The sequence below is a fragment of the Schistocerca gregaria genome, unplaced genomic scaffold, assembly GCF_023897955.1.
Source record: "Schistocerca gregaria isolate iqSchGreg1 unplaced genomic scaffold, iqSchGreg1.2 ptg000066l, whole genome shotgun sequence".
NCBI lineage: Eukaryota > Metazoa > Arthropoda > Insecta > Orthoptera > Acrididae > Schistocerca > Schistocerca gregaria.
The window spans coordinates 7,195,477-7,221,056 of record NW_026061707.1 but is presented as its reverse complement, the minus strand read 5'-3'; the positions used below and the strand labels follow the sequence as shown (position 1 = coordinate 7,221,056).

General features: G+C 26.0%; 1 pseudogene; it reads left to right on the top strand.

Moving 5' to 3' along the window:
- The first annotated feature begins 23,899 nt into the window (after positions 1-23,899).
- On the top strand, positions 23,900-24,598 carry LOC126301288 (NADH-ubiquinone oxidoreductase chain 5-like; annotated as a pseudogene).
- The last annotated feature ends 982 nt before the right edge of the window (positions 24,599-25,580 follow it).

Genomic DNA, 25,580 nt, shown 5'->3' with positions numbered 1-25,580 from the left:
TGATCCATAATTTATGATCATAAGATTAAGTTACCTTAGGGATAACAGCGTAATTGTTTTTGAGAGCTCATATCGACAAAGCAGATTGCGACCTCGATGTTGGATTAAGAAAAATTTTGGGTGCAGGAGCCCAATGATTAGGTCTGTTCGACCTTTAAATTCTTACATGATCTGAGTTCAGACCGGCGTGAGCCAGGTCGGTTTCTATCCTAAGATTGTTAATCCATATTAGTATGAAAGGACCATATGGTTAAAATATTTTTTGTTATATTGATTAATATTAATTTATTTACTATTTTGACAGATTAATGTGTTGAATTTAGAATTCATTTATGTAGATTTTTTCTACAAATAGTATTGATACTTTATGATTTATTTATATTTATTTTGAATTTTCTTTTATTGGTTATTTGTGTTTTAATTAGTGTTGCCTTTTTAACTTTATTAGAGCGTAAGGTTTTGGGTTATATTCAGATTCGAAAGGGTCCAAATAAGGTAGGTTTTGTTGGAATTCCTCACCTATTTAGAGATGCTATTAAGTTAATTTGTAAGGAGCAGCCAATTCCTATTATATCTAATTACCTACTTTATTATTTTTCCCCTGTTTTTAATTTAATGATTTCTTTAGCCGTTTGAGTAATTTTTCCTTATTTACCTTATATGTGTTCTTTTTCTTATGGATTTTTATTTTTTTTATGTTGTACTAGATTAGGTGTTTATACTGTTATAATTGCTGGTTGATCTTCTAATTCAAATTATTCATTATTAGGTTCTCTTCGTTCTGTTGCTCAAACAATTTCTTATGAAGTTAGTTTAGCTTTAATTTTATTGTCTTTAATTATTTTAATTGGTAGTTTTAATATGTTTGATTTTATAAACTATCAGCTTTATTGTTGATTTATTATTATTTCTTTTCCTTTAGCTTTAGCTTGTTTTGCTTCTTGCTTAGCTGAAACTAATCGTACTCCTTTTGATTTTGCTGAAGGGGAATCTGAGTTAGTTTCAGGATTTAATTTGAGTATGGTGCGGGTGGTTTTACTTTAATTTTTTTAGCTGAATATACTTGAATTGTCTTCATAAGAATGTTATTGGCTTTAATTTTTTTGGGTGGTGATTTTTATTCTTTTATATTTTTTATTAAGCTTGCTATTATATCTTTTGGTTTTATTTGGGTTCGTGGAACATTACCACGGTTCCGTTATGATAAATTAATGTACTTAGCTTGAAAAAGTTTTTACCTTTATCTTTGAATTTTTTTATTTTCTTTGTTGGTTTAAAGATTTTATTTATCTCATTTGTTTAGTAAAATTTTTTGAGAAAAGTTAATAGAAGAGTTAAACTTCTAATTTTATGTTTTCAAAACATATGCTTTTCCTAAGCTAATTAACTTTATTCCTTAATTAATTTATCTCATGCGTTTGTGACATGGACATTAATTAAGAAATATGTGAAGTAAATAATTGTTAAGATTTGACCTGTTATAATATAAGGTTCTTCAACAGGTCGTTTACCAATTCACGTTAGTAAGCATACAACAACTACTATAATTCAGAATAAAATTTGATTAATAGGGTAAAATTGAATGCCTCGGAATGGTGTTTTATTATAAAATGGTAAAATTATTAAGATTCTAATTGATAAAAATAATGCAATAACACCTCCTAACTTATTAGGGATAGATCGTAGAATTGCATATGCAAATAGGAAATATCATTCTGGTTGAATGTGAACTGGTGTTACTAATGGGTTGGCAGGTACAAAGTTATCTGGATCTCCCAATAGGTAAGGATTAATTAAACATAGTATAATTAATAATGATGTTATTATTACAAATGTAATAGAATCCTTAAAGGTAAAGTATGGATGGAATGGAATTTTTTCAATATCTCCATTTAGTCCAAGAGGATTATTAGATCCTGTTTGGTGAAGAAAAAATAAATGAATTGCTGCTATAGCAGCAATAATAAATGGTAATACAAAATGGAATGTGAAGAATCGATTTAATGTTGCATTATCAACAGCGAATCCTCCTCATACTCATTGGACTAAATCTGTTCCTAAGTATGGGATTGCTGATAATAAATTAGTAATTACTGTTGCACCTCAAAAAGATATTTGGCCTCAGGGTAAGACATATCCTATAAATGCAGTTGCTATAACTAAAAATAAAATCACTGTACCAATTATTCAGGTATGTATATATATATAAGATCCATAGTAAATTCCCCGTCCTACATGTAAGTAAATACAAATAAAAAATATAGATGCTCCATTTGCGTGTAAGGTTCGGATAATTCAACCATTATTTACGTCTCGGCAGATGTGTACTACACTACTGAATGCTATTTCAATATTTGATGTATAATGTATAGCTAAAAATAGTCCAGTTACGATTTGAATTACCAAACATAACCCTAATAGGGATCCAAAATTTCATCAAAATGAAATATTTGTTGGGGCAGGTAAGTCAATTAAAGAGTTATTAATAATTTTAATTAAAGGATGTCTTAATCGTAAGGGTTTATTCATTAGTAATTATCTTATTTTACGAATAGGTCCCTGATTAATATTGGTGATTTTAACAACTGCTAGTAGTGCTAAAAATAAATAAATTATTATTATTATTGTAATAATGAATGTTGGTCTATTATATAATTTTTCTAAAGATATTGTTATTTCTTGATAATTGATTGAATTATCAATATTTATAGTTTCGGTGTTTTTGAAAAAGTCTATAAATATAGATATATCTAGAATAATTAATATTAATATGATAAATACTCACATTATTAATGTAATAATTATAGTGATTGATTTAGGCTGAAATATTTCGTTTGATGCAATTCTTGTAATGTAAATAAATAATACTAGTATACCACCAAGAAATGTTAAAAATAAATTATATGATAATCAATATCTTTCTATTATTGTTCCTGTTATTAATCCAACTAGGAAGGTTTGAAGGATAATAAAAAGCATTATTGATATTGGGTGTCTTAATTTAATAAAATTAATATTTATTACATTTGATAATGATATAATTATTATTTTGATCATTTCAGGGGTTAGTTTATTTAAAATACCGGTTTTGGGGACCGATGATGGAAGCTTTTCCACCTCTGAAGTTTTAAAAGTGGGGGCTGGACTTATTTCCGGTTTACAAGACCGGCGTTTTTTTTAAACTATTAAAACTAATGTTTATATTCTCTATTTTTACTTCTTTATTGATTTATTTTGCTGGTGTTTATGTTTTTTCTTCTAAACGTAAACATTTATTAATGGTTCTTATGAGATTAGAATATATTGTTCTTTCTTTATTTATGTTAGTTATTGTTTTTCTTATTGAGTTTGATTATGATTATTTTTTTCCTGTTATTTTTTTAGTTTTTTCTGTTTGTGAGGGTGCTTTAGGTCTTTCTATTTTAGTTTCAATAATTCGTTCTCATGGTAATGATTTTTTTAATTCTTTTGGTTTATCTTTATGTTAAAGTATTTATTTATAACTATTTTTTTGATCCCTCTTTGTTTATTAAATAATTGTTGATGGTTGGTTCATTCTTTAATGTTTCTGTCGGGTTTTGTTTTTATAATTTGTGTTTATTCATATGCTGATTTGAATATAATTAGATATTATTTTGGTATTGATTATTTTTCTTTTAGTTTAATTTTACTTAGTTTTTGGATTTGTTCTTTAATAATCACTGCTAGAGGTTCAGTTTATTTAAGTTCATATCATTCTAATTTTTTTGTTTTTATGGTTTTGATTTTAATAATTATGCTTTATTGTTCATTTGCTACATTAAGTCTTCTTTCTTTTTATATTTTTTTTGAGGCTAGATTAGTTCCTACTTTACTTTTAATTTTGGGTTGGGGTTATCAACCTGAGCGTTTGCAGGCTGGTGTTTATTTAATTTTTTATACTTTGGTTGCTAGATTACCTTTATTATTAGTTTTATTTAAGGTTTATGATTTTTCTAATACTTTATATTTTCCTTTATTGGTTGATTTTGGTTCTTATTATTTTATGTTTTATGTATTTATAATTTTGGCTTTTTTAGTTGAGATACCTATGTTCTTGGTTCATTTATGACTTCCTAAGGCTCATGTAGAGGCCCCTATTTCAGGTAGAATAATTCTTGCTGGTGTTTTATTAAAGTTAGGTGGTTATGGTATTTTTCGTGTTATAAAGGTTATTTCTTATTTGGGTTTAAAGTTTAATTATTTTTGATTGTCTTTAGGTTTATCTGGGGGTGTTATTGTAAGATTTATTTGTTTTCGTCAGGTTGATTTAAAGTCTTTAATTGCATATTCTTCTGTTGCTCATATAAGAATGGTTATTGGTGGATTGATGACTATGAATTGATGAGGTTGTGTAGGTTCTCTTTCTCTAATGGTTGGTCATGGTTTATGTTCTTCTGGTTTATTTTGTTTATCTAATATTATTTATGAACGTTTAGGTAGACGAAGATTATTAATTAACAAGGGTATAATTAATTTGATGCCAGGAATGGCTTTATGATGATTTCTTTTAAGATCATCAAATATGGCTGCTCCTCCTTCTTTAAATTTGGTAGGTGAAATTAGATTATTAAATAGAATTATATCTTGATCTTCTTTTAGATTCTTTGCTTTGATTTTTTTATCTTTTTTTAGAGCTGTTTATACTTTGTATATATATTCTTATTCTCAGCATGGGAATTATTATTCTGGTGTTTATACTTGTTCTCTTGGTTATTTTCGTGAATATCATCTTTTACTTTTACATTGATTGCCTTTAAATATTCTCTGTTTAAAGGGTGAATATTTCTTTGTTTAGTTTGCTTAAGTATTTTAATTAAAAATATTGTTTTGTGGAATCAATGATATGAAGTTTTTCATCTTAGGCCGTGAATTTATTTTCTATTTGTTCTTTGAGTTTTTTTTCTTTGTTTATTTCGAGAACTATAATTTTTATTTTAGGTATTTATTATTTAATAATTGATTATAGAGTTTTTGTTGAGTGAGAGCTTTTCAATTTAAATGGTTCTATAGTTGTTATAACTTTAATTTTGGATTGAATATCTCTTATTTTTATATCTTTTGTTATATATATTTCTTCTTTGGTTATTTATTATAGAGAGGATTATATATCTGGTGAAAAGAATATAAATCGTTTTATTATTATTGTTTTAATATTTATTCTTTCTATAGGTTTTTTAATTATTAGTCCTAATTTAATTAGAATTTTATTAGGTTGAGATGGTTTAGGTTTAGTTTCTTATTGTTTAGTTATTTATTATCAAAATGTAAAATCTTATAGTGCTGGTATATTAACTGCACTTTCTAATCGTATTGGTGATGTTGCTATTTTAATTTCTATTGCATGAATGTTAAATTTTGGTGGTTGAAATTATATTTATTATTATGATTTTATTTCTAATTCTTTTGAAATAAAGCTCATTACTATATTAATTGTTTTAGCAGCTATAACTAAGAGAGCTCAGATTCCTTTCTCTTCATGACTTCCTGCTGCTATAGCAGCTCCTACTCCTGTTTCTGCTTTAGTTCATTCTTCTACTCTTGTTACTGCTGGTGTTTATTTATTAATTCGTTTTAGACCAATATTGGATACTTATAATTGTGGTTGATTTTTACTTTTAATTGGTTGTATAACTATATTTATGGCTGGATTGGGCGCTAATTTTGAGTTTGATTTAAAGAGGATTATTGCTCTTTGTACTTTAAGACAACTTGGTTTAATAATAAGAATTTTGGCTATAGGTTATCCAAAGCTTGCATTTTTTCATTTATTGGCTCATGCTTTATTTAAGGCATTATTATTTATATGTGCAGGTTCAATAATTCATAATTTGAAGGATTCTCAAGATATTCGTTTTATAGGATCAATTGTTAATTTCATACCTTTAACTTCAGTTTGTTTTAATGTTTCTAGTTTATCTTTGCGTGGAATACCTTTTTTAGCGGGATTTTATTCAAAGGATTTAATTCTTGAGATGGTTTGTTTAAGATGAATTAATTGTTTAATTTTTTTTCTTTATTTTTTTCCTACTGGTTTAACTGCTTCTTATTCTTTTCGTTTGTTTTATTATTCAATATCTGGTGATAATAATTTTTATTCTAGATTTTCTTTTGATGATAAGGGTTATTATATTTCATTTGGAATAATTGGTCTATTGTTTGTTGCTGTTTTTGGTGGTAGTCTTTTATCTTGATTAATTTTTCCTATTCCTCATGTGCTGATCTTTTTGGATCAAACCCACATTCAAATGGTGATCTTTTTTCTCGATCATTAATTAATTTTTTTGATAGTGTTGTTGCCAGGATTATAACAATTATTGGAATAATAAATCTAATGAAAACTCTTGTTGATAGAATTAGAATTGTTTTTCTTGATTTATATCAAGCTTTCTGATTGGAAGTCAAATGTACTATTTATACTAGAAAAACAATTATCTACCTCATCAATAAATAGAGATATATAAGAATAATCATACTACATCTACGAAGTGTCAGTATCATGCTGCTGCTTCAAATCCAAAGTGATGTCTTGGTGAAAATTGATTTATTGAGTGTCGAAGTAGACATGTTGATAAAAAGATTGTTCCAATAATTACGTGTAAACCATGGAATCCTGTTGCAACAAAGAATGTTGATCCATAAACTGCATCTGCAATGGTAAAAGGTGCTTCTCAATATTCATATGCTTGAAGAATTGTAAAGTATAGTCCTAATAACACTGTGAAGAATAATCCTTGTAGTGCTTGAGTATGATTAGATTCCATTAAACTATGATGTGCTCATGTTACTGTTACTCCTGATGCTAAAAGAATAGCTGTATTAAGTAATGGAATTTGTATAGGGTTATAGGGTTGAATTCCTATTGGAGGTCATAGTATTCCTAGTTCAATTGTTGGTGCTAATCTTCTTCTAAAGAATGCTCAAAAAAAAGAAACGAAAAATAATACCTCTGATGCAATAAATAAAATTATTCCTCATCGTAATCCAATTGATACAAATCCTGTATGTAATCCTTGATATGTTCCTTCTCGTACTACATCTCGTCATCATTGAATTATAGTTAGTAGGGTAATTCCAAATCCAATTATGAATAAGTTAATATTAAATAGGTGGAATCATTTTGCTAGTCCTGATACTAGGACTATTGCTCCAATTGCTCCTGTTAATGGTCAAGGTCTATAGTCTACTAAGTGGAATGGGTGGTTTGAGTGAGTTGTTAACATAGGTTTAATATACTTCTCTAGAATATAGAGTTCTTAGAATTGAGAAAACATAGGCTTGAATTATTGCTACTGCTGATTCTAGAATTAATAGAAGTATTTGTCCAATAATTAGTAATGAGATTAAGTTTATTGCTATAGATGGTCCTGTGTTTCCTAATAAGGTTAATAATAAGTGTCCTGCAATTATATTTGCTGCCAACCATACTGCTAATGTACCTGGTCGAATAACATTACTAATTGTTTCAATTAGTACTATAAATGATATTAATGCAGGCGGTGTACCTTGTGGTACAAGGTGTGTAAATATATGATTAGTATGGCTAATTCATCCAAATAATATAAATCTTAGCCATATAGGTAGGGCAATTGCAAATGTTAATGCTAAATATCTTGTTCTAGTAAAAATATAAGGGAATAATCCTATGAAATTGTTAAATAATATTATAATAAAAATTGAGATGAAAATGAATGTTGTTCCATTAAATGATTTTGGTCCAAGAAGTTTTTTAAATTCATTATGTAAGGTTAATTAGGAAATGTAAAGCCAATATGAAAGCTGCTAACTTTTTATATTAGTGGTTAAACTCCGTTAACATTTCTAAAATTTATATAGTTTAAATAAAACATTACATTTTCACTGTAAAAATAATATATCTATATTTATAAATACTTAAAAGTAAAAATACTTCCTTAACATCTTCAGTGTCACGCTCTAATTATAAGCTATTTAAGTAAACTAAAAACAATATTACCAAAATAAATATTCAAAAAATAAAAGTTAAAAGATAAATCTTGAAATTAGAATCATATCAACCTTGAATATAACCAATTAAATAAATAAATAATCTATATAAACCTTGACCACCAAGTTATTCACCTCAACCATAATCAAATGACTTAGATGAATAATAACCTATTTTTAAAGGAATATATCTAATAAACTTAGTTGAAAGAAAAGGTATAAATCATATAGAACCAGCAAATCTAACAAAAGAAAGTATACTTAAAGAAAATAAATTATGAGAAAAATCAAAATTAGAAATAAGATAACCTAAATAAGCACCTAAAATAACAACTGTAATAGTTAAAAACTTCAAATAATAAGGTAAAGCAATCACATGAGGAATAGGAAAAATTAATCAAGATAAAAGACTACCACCAAAAACAGCAACAAATAATAGACCAATTATTCCAAATGAAATATAATAACCCTTATCATCAAAAGAAAATCTAGAATAAAAATTATTATCACCAGATATTGAATAATAAAACAAACGAAAAGAATAAGAAGCAGTTAAACCAGTAGAAAAAAAATAAAGAAAAAAAATTAAACAATTAATTCATCTTAAACAAACCATCTCAAGAATTAAATCCTTTGAATAAAATCCCGCTAAAAAAGGTATTCCACAGAAAGATAAACTAGAAACATTAAAACAAACTGAAGTTAAAGGTATGAAATTAACAATTGATCCTATAAAACGAATATCCTGAGAATCCTTCAAATTATGAATTATTGAACCTGCACATATAAATAATAATGCCTTAAATAAAGCATGAGCCAATAAATGAAAAAATGCAAGCTTTGGATAACCTATAGCCAAAATTCTTATTATTAAACCAAGTTGTCTTAAAGTACAAAGAGCAATAATCCTCTTTAAATCAAACTCAAAATTAGCGCCCAATCCAGCCATAAATATAGTTATACAACCAATTAAAAGTAAAAATCAACCACAATTATAAGTATCCAATATTGGTCTAAAACGAATTAATAAATAAACACCAGCAGTAACAAGAGTAGAAGAATGAACTAAAGCAGAAACAGGAGTAGGAGCTGCTATAGCAGCAGGAAGTCATGAAGAGAAAGGAATCTGAGCTCTCTTAGTTATAGCTGCTAAAACAATTATTATAGTAATGAGCTTTATTTCAAAAGAATTAGAAATAAAATCATAATAATAAATATAATTTCAACCACCAAAATTTAACATTCATGCAATAGAAATTAAAATAGCAACATCACCAATACGATTAGAAAGTGCAGTTAATATACCAGCACTATAAGATTTTACATTTTGATAATAAATAACTAAACAATAAGAAACTAAACCTAAACCATCTCAACCTAATAAAATTCTAATTAAATTAGGACTAATAATTAAAAAACCTATAGAAAGAATAAATATTAAAACAATAAAAATAAAACGATTTATATTCTTTTCACCAGATATATAATCCTCTCTATAATAAATAACCAAAGAAGAAATATATATAACAAAAGATATAAAAATAAGAGATATTCAATCCAAAATTAAAGTTATAACAACTATAGAACCATTTAAATTGAAAAGCTCTCACTCAACAAAAACTCTATAATCAATTATTAAATAATAAATACCTAAAATAAAAATTATAGTTCTCGAAATAAACAAAGAAAAAAAACTCAAAGAACAAATAGAAAATAAATTCACGGCCTAAGATGAAAAACTTCATATCATTGATTCCACAAAACAATATTTTTAATTAAAATACTTAAGCAAACTAAACAAAGAAATATTCACCCTTTAAACAGAGAATATTTAAAGGCAATCAATGTAAAAGTAAAAGATGATATTCACGAAAATAACCAAGAGAACAAGTATAAACACCAGAATAATAATTCCCATGCTGAGAATAAGAATATATATACAAAGTATAAACAGCTCTAAAGAAAGATAAAAAAATCAAAGCAAAGAATCTAAAAGAAGATCAAGATATAATTCTATTTAATAATCTAATTTCACCTACCAAATTTAAAGAAGGAGGAGCAGCCATATTTGATGATCTTAAAAGAAATCATCATAAAGCCATTCTTGGCATCAAATTAATTATACCCTTGTTAATTAATAATCTTCGTCTACCTAAACGTTCATAAATAATATTAGATAAACAAAATAAACCAGAAGAACATAAACCATGACCAACCATTAGAGAAAGAGAACCTACACAACCTCATCAATTCATAGTCATCAACAACCAATAACCATTCTTATATGAGCAACAGAAGAATATGCAATTAAAGACTTTAAATCAACCTGACGAAAACAAATAAATCTTACAATAACACCCCCAGATAAACCTAAAGACAATCAAAAATAATTAAACTTTAAACCCAAATAAGAAATAACCTTTATAACACGAAAAATACCATAACCATCTAACTTTAATAAAACACCAGTAAGAATTATTCTACCTGAAATAGGGGCCTCTACTTGAGCCTTAGGAAGTCATAAATGAACCAAAAACATAGGTATCTTAACTAAAAAAGCCAAAATTATAAATACATAAAACATAAAATAATAAGAACCAAAATCAACCAATAAAGGAAAATATAAAGTATTAGAAAAATCATAAACCTTAAATAAAACTAATAATAAAGGTAATCTAGCAACCAAAGTATAAAAAATTAAATAAACACCAGCCTGCAAACGCTCAGGTTGATAACCCCAACCCAAAATTAAAAGTAAAGTAGGAACTAATCTAGCCTCAAAAAAAATATAAAAAGAAAGAAGACTTAATCTAGCAAATGAACAATAAAGCATAATTATTAAAATCAAAACCATAAAAACAAAAAAATTAGAATGATATGAACTTAAATAAACTGAACCTCTAGCAGTGATTATTAAAGAACAAATCCAAAAACTAAGTAAAATTAAACTAAAAGAAAAATAATCAATACCAAAATAATATCTAATTATATTCAAATCAGCATATGAATAAACACAAATTATAAAAACAAATCCCGACAGAAACATTAAAGAATGAACCAACCATCAACAATTATTTAATAAACAAAGAGGGATCAAAAAAATAGTTATAAATAAATACTTTAACATAAAGATAAACCAAAAGAATTAAAAAAATCATTACCATGAGAACGAATTATTGAAACTAAAATAGAAAGAACTAAAGCACCCTCACAAACAGAAAAAACTAAAAAAATAACAGGAAAAAAATAATCATAATCAAACTCAATAAGAAAAACAATAACTAACATAAATAAAGAAAGAACAATATATTCTAATCTCAAAAGAACCATTAATAAATGTTTACGTTTAGAAGAAAAAACATAAACACCAGCAAAATAAATCAATAAAGAAGTAAAAATAGAGAATATAAACATTAGTTTTAATAGTTTAAAAAAAACGCCGGTCTTGTATACCGGAAATAAGTCCAGCCCCCACTTTTAAAACTTCAGAGGTGGAAAAGCTTCATCATCGGTCCCCAAAACCGGTATTTTAAATAAACTAACCCCTGAAATGATCAAAATAATAATTATATCATTATCAAATGTAATAAATATTAATTTTATTAAATTAAGACACCCAATATCAATAATGCTTTTTACTATCCTTCAAACCTTCCTAGTTGGATTAATAACAGGAACAATAATAGAAAGATATTGATTATCATATATTTTATTTTTAACATTTCTTGGTGGTATACTAGTATTATTTATTTACATTACAAGAATTGCATCAAACGAAATATTTCAGCCTAAATCAATCACTATAATTATTACATTAATAATGTGAGTATTTATCATATTAATATTAATTATTCTAGATATATCTATATTTATAGACTTTTTCAAAAACACCGAAACTATAAATATTGATAATTCAATCAATTATCAAGAAATAACAATATCTTTAGAAAAATTATATAATAGACCAACATTCATTATTACAATAATAATAATAATTTATTTATTTTTAGCACTACTAGCAGTTGTTAAAATCACCAATATTAATCAGGGACCTATTCGTAAAATAAGATAATTACTAATGAATAAACCCTTACGATTAAGACATCCTTTAATTAAAATTATTAATAACTCTTTAATTGACTTACCTGCCCCAACTAATATTTCATTTTGATGAAATTTTGGATCCCTATTAGGGTTATGTTTGGTAATTCAAATCGTAACTGGACTATTTTTAGCTATACATTATACATCAAATATTGAAATAGCATTCAGTAGTGTAGTACACATCTGCCGAGACGTAAATAATGGTTGAATTATCCGAACCTTACACGCAAATGGAGCATCTATATTTTTTATTTGTATTTACTTACATGTAGGACGGGGAATTTACTATGGATCTTATATATATATACATACCTGAATAATTGGTACAGTGATTTTATTTTTAGTTATAGCAACTGCATTTATAGGATATGTCTTACCCTGAGGCCAAATATCTTTTTGAGGTGCAACAGTAATTACTAATTTATTATCAGCAATCCCATACTTAGGAACAGATTTAGTCCAATGAGTATGAGGAGGATTCGCTGTTGATAATGCAACATTAAATCGATTCTTCACATTCCATTTTGTATTACCATTTATTATTGCTGCTATAGCAGCAATTCATTTATTTTTTCTTCACCAAACAGGATCTAATAATCCTCTTGGACTAAATGGAGATATTGAAAAAATTCCATTCCATCCATACTTTACCTTTAAGGATTCTATTACATTTGTAATAATAACATCATTATTAATTATACTATGTTTCATTAATCCTTACCTATTAGGAGATCCAGATAACTTTGTACCTGCCAACCCATTAGTAACACCAGTTCACATTCAACCAGAATGATATTTCCTATTTGCATATGCAATTCTACGATCTATCCCTAATAAGTTAGGAGGTGTTATTGCAATATTTTTATCAATTAGAATCTTAATAATTTTACCATTTTATAATAAAACACCATTCCGAGGCATTCAATTTTACCCTATTAATCAAATTTTATTCTGAATTATAGTAGTTGTTGTATGCTTACTAACGTGAATTGGTAAACGACCTGTTGAAGAACCTTATATTATAACAGGTCAAATCTTAACAATTATTTACTTCACATATTTCTTAATTAATGTCCATGTCGCAAACACATGAGATAAATTAATTAAGGAATAAAGTTAATTAGCTTAGGAAAAGCATATGTTTTGAAAACATAAAATTAGAAGTTTAACTCTTCTATTAACTTTTCTCAAAAAATTTCACTAAACAAATGAGATAAATAAAATCTTTAAACCAACAAAGAAAATAAAAAAATTCAAAGATAAAGGTAAAAAACTTTTTCAAGCTAAGTACATTAATTTATCATAACGGAACCGTGGTAATGTTCCACGAACCCAAATAAAACCAAAAGATATAATAGCAAGCTTAATAAAAAATATAAAAGAATAAAAATCACCGCCCAAAAAAATTAAAGCCAATAACATTCTTATGAAGACAATTCTAGTATATTCAGCTAAAAAAATTAAAGTAAAACCACCCGCACCATACTCAATATTAAATCCTGAAACTAACTCAGATTCCCCTTCAGCAAAATCAAAAGGAGTACGATTAGTTTCAGCTAAGCAAGAAGCAAAACAAGCTAAAGCTAAAGGAAAAGAAATAATAATAAATCAACAATAAAGCTGATATTTTATAAAATCAAACATATTAAAACTACCAATTAAAATAATTAAAGACAATAAAATTAAAGCTAAACTAACTTCATAAGAAATTGTTTGAGCAACAGAACGAAGAGAACCTAATAATGAATAATTTGAATTAGAAGATCAACCAGCAATTATAACAGTATAAACACCTAATCTAGTACAACATAAAAAAAATAAAAATCCATAAGAAAAAGAACACATATAAGTTAAATAAGGAAAAATTACTCAAACGGCTAAAGAAATCATTAAATTAAAAACAGGGGAAAAATAATAAAGTAGGTAATTAGATATAATAGGAATTGGCTGCTCCTTACAAATTAACTTAATAGCATCTCTAAATGGCTGAGGAATTCCAACAAAACCTACCTTATTTGGACCCTTTCGAATCTGAATATAACCTAAAACCTGTCGCTCTAATAAAATTAAAAAGGCAACACTAATTAAAACACAAATAACCAATAAAAGAAAATTCAAAATAAATATAAATAAATCATAAAGTATCAATACTTTTTGTAGAAAAAATCTACATAAATGAATTCTAAATTCAACACATTAATCTGTCAAAATAGTAAATAAATTAATATTAATCAATATAACAAAAAATATTTTAACCATATGGTCCTTTCATACTAATATGGATTAACAATCTTAGGATAGAAACCGACCTGGCTCACGCCGGTCTGAACTCAGATCATGTAAGAATATAAAGGTCGAACAGACCTAATCATTGGGCTCCTGCACCCAAAATTTTTCTTAATCCAACATCGAGGTCGCAATCTGCTTTGTCGATACGAGCTCTCAAAAACAATTACGCTGTTATCCCTAAGGTAACTTAATCTTATGATCACAAATTATGGATCAAAATAACAAACATAAATAAATGATATAATAATGAAGAGTTTATCTATTCTTCATGTCACCCAAACAAAACATCATCATTAAATATAGAAAGACAAACAAAAACCTATATAAAAGTAAAATGTTAAGCTCTATAGGGTCTTCTCGTCCTAAAGAAGAATTTAAGCCTTTTGACTCAAAAGTTAAATTTAAAAATTTATTAAGAGACAGTTGATTTCTCGTCAAGCCATTCATTCCAGCCACTAATTAAGAGACTAATGATTATGCTACCTTTGCACGGTCAAAATACCGCGGCTCTTTAAAAATACGCTCAGTGAGCAGGCCAGACCTCAAAATATAAACAAGAGGACATGTTTTTGATAAACAGGCGGAAATCAATTTTGCCTAGTTCCTTATAATAAGTTCACAAGGTAAAAATTTCATACAAATAAATATACTAATTCTATCATTATTACAAAAATTTTAAAATTAAATTAATAATCTTAATAAAAAACCTAAAATATTTATAAAATCAAAATAAAAAATAATGAACTAAAACGTAATCTTAAAGATAGCTGGTTTAAAGCTTACTATTATATTTCTATAAAATAAATTATAGGTTATTAACTTCAAAGCTTATCCCTTAAAGAATAAATAAGTTAATATTTTTACTTAAAAAATTAAATAAAAACAAATAACTTTAAAAAATTAAATTTTTTCTTAAGAAACTAGATATCTTGGGAAACGATTAACATCTCATTTCTATAAATAATTTAATAATCATTATGATACATTAACTATAAATTATTTATAAATCAACCCAAATCGAGACAAGTAAAATAAATACTAAAATTTTGATAAACCTTGATACAAAAGGTACAATAAATAAAATCTACTTAAAAAAATTTAAAATAATATTTCATAAAACACTTACATTACCAATAAACTATAATTTAAAAAATCAATTCTATAAAATATACTAAGACAAAAATACAATAAAATTATTTATATTAAATAATAAAATAAACAAAAAATAAATATAATAAAATAAATAATCAAGATATCCTGATTTGCACAGAAAAATTTTCAGTGTAAATGAAACACTTTACTAATAAGTTATATCTTGAAACTCTTCCTAGATACACTTTCCAGTACATCTACTATGTTACGACTTATCTCATCTAAATTGAAGCTACTTTAAAATAAAATAGAATAATCAATAATGAGAGCGATGGGCGATTAATTATAGATTTATTATTTAAGTAAATAAATTTATTTTTCATAAATCAAATTTATTCAGCCAGAAATATAAAAACCGAAATTAAATTCATAATATTCTTATCTTTATTATCTTTAGGTGGACTACCACCATTCCTTGGATTCTTACCAAAATGAATTGTAATACAATCATTAATAGAAAACAATATAACAACGATTATAACTGTATTAATCTTTAATTATATATAATAGAGAAGTTGTTGTGGTCATACATAGGGGCGTTTCTTTTTTTTTTGTTAATGTTTGTGGTTTTTTCTTTTTTTTTCTTTAAATATTCGAATCTTTTATTTTTTCCTGAATTAATAGATTTAAAATTTTCTTATTTTTTATTTTTAAATGTTTTATTCTTGCTTGTTTATTCACTTTTTCTTTGTATTATATGTAAGTTTTGTTAGACTAAATGTTCTTTTTGCAGTAATTTGATTTAATTATCAAGTGATTTTGGATTTAGCAATTGATTTAGTATCGGCATAATTCGTGCCAGCAGCCGCGGTTATACGATTGATACAAGTGAATATTATTGGTTAAAACAGTTGTTTATATTATTAGGGTTGAAATATAAATTTGTAAGGTGAAATGTTAAAATTTATTTGTGGCCCTTTTTATGAATCTGTGAAATTTAAATAATAAACTAGGATTAGATACCCTATTATTTTAAATGTTAATTATATTTACCAGGGTACTATTAGTTAAGGTCTTTAAACCCAAAGAATTTGGCAGTATCTCATTCCATTCTGAGGAACCTACCCCATGATTGATAATACACGATTTACTCTACTTAATTTATTTGTTTGTATATCTCCGTTATCAGAGAATCTTTTTAGAGTTATAATTCTCAAGATTTATAATTATAAAATATTTCAGGTCAAGGTGCAGCTTATAGTTAAGAGGAGGTGGGTTACAATAGATTTTTGTTTATAACGGATTTGATAGTGAAATACTGTTAATGAAGGTGGATTTGATAGTAATTTAATTTATTTAATTTAACTGATATTGGCTCTGAGATGTGTACACATCGCCCGTCGCTCTCATTATTGATTATTCTATTTTATTTTAAAGTAGCTTCAATTTAGATGAGATAAGTCGTAACATAGTAGATGTACTGGAAAGTGTATCTAGGAAGAGTTTCAAGATATAACTTATTAGTAAAGTGTTTCATTTACACTGAAAATTTTTCTGTGCAAATCAGGATATCTTGATTATTTATTTTATTATATTTATTTTTTGTTTATTTAATTATTTAATATAAATAATTTTATTGTATTTTTGTCTTAGTATATTTTATAGAATTGATTTTTTAAATTATAGTTTATTGGTAATGTAAGTGTTTTATGAAATATAATTTTAAATTTTTTTAAGTAGATTTTATTTATTGTACCTTTTGTATCAGGGTTTATCAAAATTTTAGTATTTATTTTACTTGTCTCGATTTGGGTTGATTTATAAATAATTTATAGTTAATGTATCATAATTATTATTAAATTATTTATAGAAATGAGATGTTAATCGTTTCCCAAGATATCTAGTTTCTTAAGAAAAAATTAATTTTTTAAAGTTATTTGTTTTTATTTAATTTTTTAAGTAAAAATATTAACTTATTTATTCTTTAAGGGATAAGCTTTGAAGTTAATAACCTATAATTTATTTTATAGAAATATAATAGTAAGCTTTTAACCAGCTATCTTTAAGATTACGTTTTAGTTCATTATTTTTTATTTTGATTTTATAAATATTTTAGGTTTTTTATTAAGATTATTAATTTAATTTTAAAATTTTGGTAATAACGATAGAATTAGTATATTTATTTGTATGAAATTTTTACCTTGTGAACTTATTATAAGGAACTAGGCAAAATTGATTTCCGCCTGTTTATCAAAAACATGTCCTCTTGTTTATATTTTGAGGTCTGGCCTGCTCACTGAGCGTATTTTTAAAGAGCCGCGGTATTTTGACCGTGCAAAGGTAGCATAATCATTAGTCTCTTAATTAGTGGCTGGAATGAATGCCTTGACGAGAAATCAACTGTCTCTTAATAAATTTTTGAATTTAACTTTTGAGTCAAAAGGCTTAAATTCGTCTTTAGGACGAGAAGACCCTATAGAGCTTGAAATTTTACTTTTATATAGTTTTTTGTTTGTGTTTCTATATTTAATGATGATGTTTTGTTGGGGTGACATGAAGAATAGATAAACTCTTCATTATTATATCATTTATTTATGTTTGTTATTTTGATCCATAATTTATGATCATAAGATTAAGTTACCTTAGGGATAACAGCGTAATTGTTTTTGAGAGCTCATATCGACAAAGCAGATTGCGACCTCGATGTTGGATTAAGAAAAATTTTGGGTGCAGGAGCCCAATGATTAGGTCTGTTCGACCTTTAAATTCTTACATGATCTGAGTTCAGACCGGCGTGAGCCAGGTCGGTTTCTATCCTAAGATTGTTAATCCATATTAGTACGAAAGGACCATATGGTTAAAATATTTTTTGTTATATTGATTAATATTAATTTATTTACTATTTTGACAGATTAATGTGTTGAATTTAGAATTCATTTATGTAGATTTTTTCTACAAATAGTATTGATACTTTATGATTTATTTATATTTATTTTGAATTTTCTTTTATTGGTTATTTGTGTTTTAATTAGTGTTGCCTTTTTAACTTTATTAGAGCGTAAGGTTTTAGGTTATAATCAGATTCGAAAGGGTCCAAATAAGGTAGGTTTTGTTGGAATTCCTCAGCCATTTAGAGATGCTATTAAGTTAATTTGTAAGGAGCAGCCAATTCCTATTATATCTAATTACCTACTTTATTATTTTTCCCCTGTTTTTAATTTAATGATTTCTTTAGCCGTTTGAGTAATTTTTCCTTATTTAACTTATATGTGTTCTTTTTCTTATGGATTTTTATTTTTTTTATGTTGTACTAGATTAGGTGTTTATACTGTTATAATTGCTGGTTGATCTTCTAATTCAAATTATTCATTATTAGGTTCTCTTCGTTCTGTTGCTCAAACAATTTCTTATGAAGTTAGTTTAGCTTTAATTTTATTGTCTTTAATTATTTTAATTGGTAGTTTTAATATGTTTGATTTTATAAACTATCAGCTTTATTGTTGATTTATTATTATTTCTTTTCCTTTAGCTTTAGCTTGTTTTGCTTCTTGCTTAGCTGAAACTAATCGTACTCCTTTTGATTTTGCTGAAGGGGAATCTGAGTTAGTTTCAGGATTTAATATTGAGTATGGTGCGGGTGGTTTTACTTTAATTTTTTTAGCTGAATATACTAGAATTGTCTTCATAAGAATGTTATTGGCTTCAATTATTTTGGGCGGTGATTTTTATTCTTTTATATTTTTTATTAAGCTTGCTATTATATCTTTTGGTTTTATTTGGGTTCGTGGAACATTACCACGGTTCCGTTATGATAAATTAATGTACTTAGCTTGAAAAAGTTTTTTACCTTTATCTTTGAATTTTTTTATTTTCTTTGTTGGTTTAAAGATTTTATTTATCTCATTTGTTTAGTGAAATTTTTTGAGAAAAGTTAATAGAAGAGTTAAACTTCTAATTTTATGTTTTCAAAACATATGCTTTTCCTAAGCTAATTAACTTTATTCCTTAATTAATTTATCTCATGCGTTTGCGACATGGACATTAATTAAGAAATATGTGAAGTAAATAATTGTTAAGATTTGACCTGTTATAATATAAGGTTCTTCAACAGGTCGTTTACCAATTCACGTTAGTAAGCATACAACAACTACTATAATTCAGAATAAAATTTGATTAATAGGGTAAAATTGAATGCCTCGGAATGGTGTTTTATTATAAAATGGTAAAATTATTAAGATTCTAATTGATAAAAATAATGCAATAACACCTCCTAACTTATTAGGGATAGATCGTAGAATTGCATATGCAAATAGGAAATATCATTCTGGTTGAATGTGAACTGGTGTTACTAATGGGTTGGCAGGTACAAAGTTATCTGGATCTCCTAATAGGTAAGGATTAATGAAACATAGTATAATTAATAATGATGTTATTATTACAAATGTAATAGAATCCTTAAAGGTAAAGTATGGATGGAATGGAATTTTTTCAATATCTCCATTTAGTCCAAGAGGATTATTAGATCCTGTTTGGTGAAGAAAAAATAAATGAATTGCTGCTATAGCAGCAATAATAAATGGTAATACAAAATGGAATGTGAAGAATCGATTTAATGTTGCATTATCAACAGCGAATCCTCCTCATACTCATTGGACTAAATCTGTTCCTAAGTATGGGATTGCTGATAATAAATTAGTAATTACTGTTGCACCTCAAAAAGATATTTGGCCTCAGGGTAAGACATATCCTATAAATGCAGTTGCTATAACTAAAAATAAAATCACTGTACCAATTATTCAGGTATGTATATATATATATAAGATCCATAGTAAATTCCCCGTCCTACATGTAAGTAAATACAAATAAAAAATATAGATGCTCCATTTGCGTGTAAGGTTCGGATAATTCAACCATTATTTACGTCTCGGCAGATGTGTACTACACTACTGAATGCTATTTCAATATTTGATGTATAATGTATAGCTAAAGATAGTCCAGTTACGATTTGAATTACCAAACATAACCCTAATAGGGATCCAAAATTTCATCAAAATGAAATATTTGTTGGGGCAGGTAAGTCAATTAAAGAGTTATTAATAATTTTAATTAAAGGATGTCTTAATCGTAAGGGTTTATTCATTAGTAATTATCTTATTTTACAAATAGGTCCCTGATTAATATTGGTGATTTTAACAACTGCTAGTAGTGCTAAAAATAAATAAATTATTATTATTATTGTAATAATGAATGTTGGTCTATTATATAATTTTTCTAAAGATATTGTTATTTCTTGATAATTGATTGAATTATCAATATTTATAGTTTCGGTGTTTTTGAAAAAGTCTATAAATATAGATATATCTAGAATAATTAATATTAATGTGATAAATACTCACATTATTAATGTAATAATTATAGTGATTGATTTAGGCTGAAATATTTCGTTTGATGCAATTCTTGTAATGTAAATAAATAATACTAGTATACCACCAAGAAATGTTAAAAATAAAATATATGATAATCAATATCTTTCTATTATTGTTCCTGTTATTAATCCAACTAGGAAGGTTTGAACGATAATAAAAAGCATTATTGATATTGGGTGTCTTAATTTAATAAAATTAATATTTATTACATTGGATAATGATATAATTATTATTTTGATCATTTCAGGGGTTAGTTTATTTAAAATACCGGTTTTGGGGACTGATGATGGAAGCTTTTCCACCTCTGAAGTTTTAAATGTGGGGGCTGGACTTATTTCCGGTTTACAAGACCGGCGTTTTTTTTAAACTATTAAAACTAATGTTTGTATTCTCTATTTTTACTTCTTTATTGATTTATTTTGCTGGTGTTTATGTTTTTTCTTCTAAACGTAAACATTTATTAATGGTTCTTTTGAGATTAGAATATATTGTTCTTTCTTTATTTATGTTAGTTATTGTTTTTCTTATTGAGTTTGATTATGATTATTTTTTTCCTGTTTTTTTTTAGTTTTTTCTGTTTGTGAGGGTGCTTTAGGTCTTTCTATTTTAGTTTCAATAATTCGTTCTCATGGTAATGATTTTTTTAATTCTTTTGGTTTATCTTTATGTTAAAGTATTTATTCATAACTATTTTTTTGATCCCTCTTTGTTTATTAAATAATTGTTGATGGTTGGTTCATTCTTTAATGTTTCTGTCGGGTTTTGTTTTTATAATTTGTGTTTATTCATATGCTGATTTGAATATAATTAGATATTATTTTGGTATTGATTATTTTTCTTTTAGTTTAATTTTACTTAGTTTTTGGATTTGTTCTTTAATAATCACTGCTAGAGGTTCAGTTTATTTAAGTTCATATCATTCTAATTTTTTTGTTTTTATGGTTTTGATTTTAATAATTATGCTTTATTGTTCATTTGCTAGATTAAGTCTTCTTTCTTTTTATATTTTTTTTGAGGCTAGATTAGTTCCTACTTTACTTTTAATTTTGGGTTGGGGTTATCAACCTGAGCGTTTGCAGGCTGGTGTTTATTTAATTTTTTATACTTTGGTTGCTAGATTACCTTTATTATTAGTTTTATTTAAGGTTTATGATTTTTCTAATACTTTATATTTTCCTTTATTGGTTGATTTTGGTTCTTATTATTTTATGTTTTATGTATTTATAATTTTGGCTTTTTTAGTTAAGATACCTATGTTTTTGGTTCATTTATGACTTCCTAAGGCTCATGTAGAGGTCCCTATTTCAGGTAGAATAATTCTTGCTGGTGTTTTATTAAAGTTAGGTGGTTATGGTATTTTTCGTGTTATAAAGGTTATTTCTTATTTGGGTTTAAAGTTTAATTATTTTTGATTGTCTTTAGGTTTATCTGGGGGTGTTATTGTAAGATTTATTTGTTTTCGTCAGGTTGATTTAAAGTCTTTAATTGCATATTCTTCTGTTGCTCATATAAGAATGGTTATTGGTGGATTGATGACTATGAATTGATGAGGTTGTGTAGGTTCTCTTTCTCTAATGGTTGGTCATGGTTTATGTTCTTCTGGTTTATTTTGTTTATCTAATATTATTTATGAACGTTTAGGTAGACGAAGATTATTAATTAACAAGGGTATAATTAATTTGATGCCAAGAATGGCTTTATGATGATTTCTTTTAAGATCATCAAATATGGCTGCTCCTCCTTCTTTAAATTTGGTAGGTGAAATTAGATTATTAAATAGAATTATATCTTGATCTTCTTTTAGATTCTTTGCTTTGATTTTTTTATCTTTTTTTAGAGCTGTTTATACTTTGTATATATATTCTTATTCTCAGCATGGGAATTATTATTCTGGTGTTTATACTTGTTCTCTTGGTTATTTTCGTGAATATCATCTTTTACTTTTACATTGATTGCCTTTAAATATTCTCTGTTTAAAGGGTGAATATTTCTTTGTTTAGTTTGCTTAAGTATTTTAATTAAAAATATTGTTTTGTGGAATCAATGATATGAAGTTTTTCATCTTAGGCCGTGAATTTATTTTCTATTTGTTCTTTGAGTTTTTTTTCTTTGTTTATTTCGAGAACTATAATTTTTATTTTAGGTATTTATTATTTAATAATTGATTATAGAGTTTTTGTTGAGTGAGAGCTTTTCAATTTAAATGGTTCTATAGTTGTTATAACTTTAATTTTGGATTGAATATCTCTTATTTTTATATCTTTTGTTATATATATTTCTTCTTTGGTTATTTATTATAGAGAGGATTATATATCTGGTGAAAAGAATATAAATCGTTTTATTATTATTGTTTTAATATTTATTCTTTCTATAGGTTTTTTAATTATTAGTCCTAATTTAATTAGAATTTTATTAGGTTGAGATGGTTTAGGTTTAGTTTCTTATTGTTTAGTTATTTATTATCAAAATGTAAAATCTTATAGTGCTGGTATATTAACTGCACTTTCTAATCGTATTGGTGATGTTGCTATTTTAATTTCTATTGCATGAATGTTAAATTTTGGTGGTTGAAATTATATTTATTATTATGATTTATTTCTAATTCTTTTGAAATAAAGCTCATTACTATATTAATTGTTTTAGCAGCTATAACTAAGAGAGCTCAGATTCCTTTCTCTTCATGACTTCCTGCTGCTATAGCAGCTCCTACTCCTGTTTCTGCTTTAGTTCATTCTTCTACTCTTGTTACTGCTGGTGTTTATTTATTAATTCGTTTTAGACCAATATTGGATACTTATAATTGTGGTTGATTTTTACTTTTAATTGGTTGTATAACTATATTTATGGCTGGATTGGGCGCTAATTTTGAGTTTGATTTAAAGAAGATTATTGCTCTTTCTACTTTAAGACAACTTGGTTTAATAATAAGAATTTTGGCTATAGGTTATCCAAAGCTTGCATTTTTTCATTTATTGGCTCATGCTTTATTTAAGGCATTATTATTTATATGTGCTGGTTCAATAATTCATAATTTGAAGGATTCTCAGGATATTCGTTTTATAGGATCAATTGTTAATTTCATACCTTTAACTTCAGTTTGTTTTAATGTTTCTAGTTTATCTTTGTGTGGAATACCTTTTTTAGCGGGATTTTATTCAAAGGATTTAATTCTTGAGATGGTTTGTTTAAGATGAATTAATTGTTTAATTTTTTTTCTTTATTTTTTTTCTACTGGTTTAACTGCTTCTTATTCTTTTCGTTTGTTTTATTATTCAATATCTGGTGATAATAATTTTTATTCTAGATTTTCTTTTGATGATAAGGGTTATTATATTTCATTTGGAATAATTGGTCTATTGTTTGTTGCTGTTTTTGGTGGTAGTCTTTTATCTTGATTAATTTTTCCTATTCCTCATGTGATTGCTTTACCTTATTATTTAAAGTTTTTAACTATTACAGTTGTTATTTTAGGTGCTTATTTAGGTTATCTTATTTCTAATTTTGATTTTTCTCATAATTTATTTTCTTTAAGTATACTTTCTTTTGTTAGATTTGCTGGTTCTATATGATTTATACCTTTTCTTTCAACTAAGTTTATTAGATATATTCCTTTAAAAATAGGTTATTATTCATCTAAGTCATTTGATTATGGTTGAGGTGAATTACTTGGTGGTCAAGGTTTATATAGATTATTTATTTATTTAATTGGTTATATTCAAGGTTGATATGATTCTAATTTCAAGATTTATCTTTTAACTTTTATTTTTTGAATATTTATTTTGGTAATATTGTTTTTCGTTTACTTAAATAGCTTATAATTAGAGCGTGACACTGAAGATGTTAAGGAAGTATTTTTACTTTTAAGTATTTATAAATATAGATATATTATTTTTACAGTGAAAATGTAATGTTTTATTTAAACTATATAAATTTTAGAAATGTTAACGGAGTTTAACCGCTAATATAAAAAGTTAGCAGCTTTCATATTGGCTTTACATTTCCTTAATTGGAACTATTATAGTTCAATTATATTATTAACAGTAATACGCCTCTTTTTGGCTTCAATTAATAAGAATAAGGGTAGTACATACCAATCTTCCAGGTCGAAACTGACTGCAATATTTCGCTTCTTATTCTATTTAAGGTTGATTGATAATATCAATACTTTTTGAATGCAACCCAAATGTTATATTTAACTACAACCCTTTATTCTGCTCATTGTAATGCTCCTTGGTTTCATTCATGGTATAGTCCTCCTAATAGAACTAGAATAAAAAATATTGTTGATACTGTTCAGATTATAATGTCTGAAGTTTTAAAAATAATTACAATTGGTAGAATTAGTGCAATTTCTACATCAAAAATTAAAAAGATTACTGCGATTAGGAAGAATCGTATTGAGAATGGTATTCGTGCTGATCTTTTTGGATCAAACCCACATTCAAATGGTGATCTTTTTTCTCGATCATTAATTAATTTTTTTGATAGTGTTGTTGCCAGGATTATAACAATTATTGGAATAATAAATCTAATGAAAACTCTTGTTGATAGAATTAGAATTGTTTTTCTTGATTTATATCAAGCTTTCTGATTGGAAGTCAAATGTACTATTTATACTAGAAAAACAATTATCTACCTCATCAATAAATAGAGATATATAAGAATAATCATACTACGTCTACGAAG